Raw genomic sequence first — 3,909 nt, 5'->3', positions numbered from 1 at the left:
GAATATACCAACTTTTCCAAATAGTGGAGGTAGTCAAATCTCGTTTTTTTTAAATATATTTTTTTAATAGAGTTTCACCTAAAAGGAAACTATTTGTCATTGATATTCAAATTCAGGTCTCAGAAAAAGAAGCTAAAACTACAACAGTTAGTTGAATTAGTCTAAATATATGATCATTGGCAGATGGTTTGGAGGGCTCTCAGATATGAATCTTTATATAGCCTATAACCTACAGTTACAGTGCCTTCCGAAAGTATTCACACCTTTTGACTTTGTTGTGTTACAGCCTGAATATAAAATTGATCACATTGACATTTTGTGTCACCTGGCTTATACACAACAGCCCATAATGTCAAAGTGGAATTATGTTTTTAGACATTTTTACCAATTCATTCAAAATGAAAAGCTGAAATGTCTTGAGTCAATAAGTATTCAACCCCTTTGTTGAGTCTAAATACATTCAGGAGTAAAAATGTACTTAATAAGTTACATAATAAATTGCATGGACTCACTCTGTGTTCAATAATAGTGTTTAACAATTTCAAACACAGATTCAACCACAAACACAACAGAGATTTTCCAACGCCTCACAAAGAAGGACACCTATTGTAGACCAGGAAAATAAAAAAGCATACATTGAATATCCCTTTGAGCATGGTGAAGTTATTAATGACTCTTTGGATGGTGTATCAATACACCCCAGTCACTACAAAGATACAGGCGTCCTTCCTAACTCAGATGCCGGAGAGGAAGGAAACCGCTCAGGGATTTCACCATGAAGCCAATGGTGTTTTTAAAACAGTTACAGAGTTTAATGGCTGTGATAGGAGAAAACTGAGGATGGATGAACAACATTGTAGTTACTCCACCATACTAATCTAAATGACAGAGTGAAAAGAAGGAAGCCTGTACAGAAAAAATAATCAAAACATGCATCCTGTTTGTAACAAGGCGCTAAGGTAAAACTGCAACAAAATGGCAAAGGAATTAACTTTATGTCCTGAATACAAAACATTATGTTTGTGGCAAATCCAACACAACACATCACTGAGTACCACTCTTCATATTTTCAAGCATGATGGTGGCTGCATCATGTTATGGGTATGCTTGTCATCGGCAAGGACTAGAGAGCTAAGCATAGGAAAAATCCTAGAGGAACGCCTTGTTCAGTCTGCTTTCCAACAGACACTGGGAGACAAATTCACCTTTCAGCAGGACAATAAACTAAAACACAAGGTCAAAATATACACTGGAGTTGCTTTCCAAGAAGACAGTGAATGTTCCTGAGTGGCCTAGTTACAGTTTTGACTTAAATCAGCTTGAAAATGTATGGCAAGGCATGAAAATGGCTGTCTATCAAAGGTCAAAAACCAACTTCAACTTAAAAAAATAATAATATGCAAGTATTGTACAATCCAGGTCTGCAAAGCTCTTAGAGATTTACCCAGAAAGATTCACAGCTGTAATCGCTGCCAAATTTGATTCTAACATGCATTGACTCAGGATTGTGAATACATATGTAAATTAGATATTGTTGTATTTCATTTTCAATAAATTTGATCACATTTCTAAAAACATATTTTCACTTTGTCATTATGGGATATTGTGTGTAAATGGGTGAGCAACATTTTTTAAATTTCATTTAAAACCCACTTTGAATTCAGGCTGTAACATAACAAAATGTTGAATAAGTCCAAGAGGTACGAATACTTTCTGAAGGCACTGTAACTTAGATGAGGGACATAGAATCACCTCAACATTAGAGTAGATCACTTTAGCAGCTTCAAAATGACTGACACGGACATTTTCATAAGGCTGTACAGTAACACTTTACACATAGTTCTTCTTCATGTGTTGTACCTTTGTGATTATTTACATTCAGCAGCAAATGTTGCATAGGACTTTGTAAATTGCTTTATAATGACATAATAATGGCATTATTACAATGCGTAATAACAATAATACAATGAACAGTCACTATTCCTCTTGTGTACAGTCGTTATAAAAACTCTCAGCTCATTGCTATTCCTCTTGTGTACAGTCGTTATAAAAACTCTCAGCTCATTGCTATGCAATTCAAGTTTTTATTAAGTGTCGAAAGGAAACTAAACGTTTTCAAAAAAAAAACTACCGTCTTGAATCAACTACAGCCAAGCTAAGTGGAAAATCATGTCAGTTTTGTATTGGGAGTAAACTAAGCCATTTAAAGATGGTAAAGTGCGTGTTTGAAAGAAGAACAACTCCCCTCAGATGGACAAAGAGTTTCAAAGTTGTTTTTGCTAAGCATCCAACTTGCTGTTTGCATGTATGCAAATGGGTTTTAATTAGTCTGCAGTGTTGTCAGGTATCATAATATGAATTGTAGCGTTCTACCTTTTCAGTGGCATGTTGAAAGAGTCATACAGCAGTTGAGCATCACAACTTATTTATGCTTCTCTGTACAGAATATCATTGATTGGTTGGTTTTACTTGATTATCTACACCTGGGGTATGTTCAGGAAAATGAACATTTACAGAATGTTCCGATAGAAATGTATTGTGTAGATCAAATATGACTATCAGATAGACTGGAATAGAATAGGAGATTGTGTTTGCTCTATTCGTCCTATTTCTATCTGCAACATGCAGTTCCTGCTTGCAGCCCTGCCTTTAGTTGAAGGCAACCAATCCAATAATTTCTGTTCCAGATACAACCCTCCCTTTAGTCGAAGGCAACCAATCCAATCGTTTCTGTTCCAGATACAACCCTCCCTTTAGTCGAAGGCAACCAATCCAATCGTTTCTGTTCCAGATACAACCCTCCCTTTAGTCGAAGGCAACCAATCCAATCGTTTCTGTTCCAGATACAACCCTCCCTTTAGTCGAAGGCAACCAATCCAATCGTTTCTGTTCCAGATACAACCCTCCCTTTAGTGGCAACCAATCCAATCGTTTCTGTTCCAGGCAAGTCAATCCAATCCAATCGTTTCTGTTCCAGATACAACCCTCCCATTAGTTAAAATCTGTATTCATATATATATATATATTTTTTGTAGTTGCTTTCACAGATCTGTTTTCAAATAGTTAAAAAAAATGTTTTTACTTTCTTAGATCTATTTTCAAATGCCTTTTCTGGGATCTGTATTCAAATAATTGTAGTCACCTCCAAAGTAACTATAGTTACATTCCACAAAACATGATTTAAACTATAGTTGTTCCAGATCTGGTAGCAACTCCAGATTTCCCATTTAACTCCACAAATCAATTACATTAAACATCTGGCATACTGTAGGTGCAAAATAAATATGGAAGATTGAGTCCCATGACTTGGGGTAAAGTCAAGGCCCTTAGGTACACACATTTAATTTGTTATACATGACCATAATGTCACCATCATCATCATCATCATTAATAATAGACTAGATGTTGTTGAAGCTTGATGTTTATCATCATAGCTCATAACAACGGTCAATAATACAAATAATAGCCCACATATTCATGTGCATTTCAGCATCACATGCTGTGCTTAAATTGAACATTTCTCTCTGTCATCAGTGCTAATTAAAGCCAGTAAAATATCTGAGTTCAGTGGAAAATGAAGGAATGCGTGGGAGTTCATTTGCCAGGTCACCGATTTCTATGAGGAAGTAGGGTAAGAAACTAACGTCACCATTTATTTTATCAGAACATTTCTCACTCTGAACATTCCACAGTATAGGTTATTCTAAAAACCAGCATTAGGCAACACTGAGTCACCCATAGTTCTCTCTCTCTCTCAGTCTCTCACTCATCATTGGTTGATACACAGTCACTTTATCAGTGAGGAAGTGTCTCTCTCAGCTGAAACAGTATGATGTCACAACAGGAAGAAATGAGATGGCTCTGGGTTTGATACAATTGTACTGGTAGACAGATAACAGTAGATCATCA

This window comes from Oncorhynchus nerka, unplaced genomic scaffold (genome assembly GCF_034236695.1).
Source record: "Oncorhynchus nerka isolate Pitt River unplaced genomic scaffold, Oner_Uvic_2.0 unplaced_scaffold_3816, whole genome shotgun sequence".
Taxonomy (NCBI): domain Eukaryota; kingdom Metazoa; phylum Chordata; class Actinopteri; order Salmoniformes; family Salmonidae; genus Oncorhynchus; species Oncorhynchus nerka.
The sequence above is the reverse complement of the archived record's forward strand: the minus strand, read 5'-3'. Positions refer to the sequence as shown.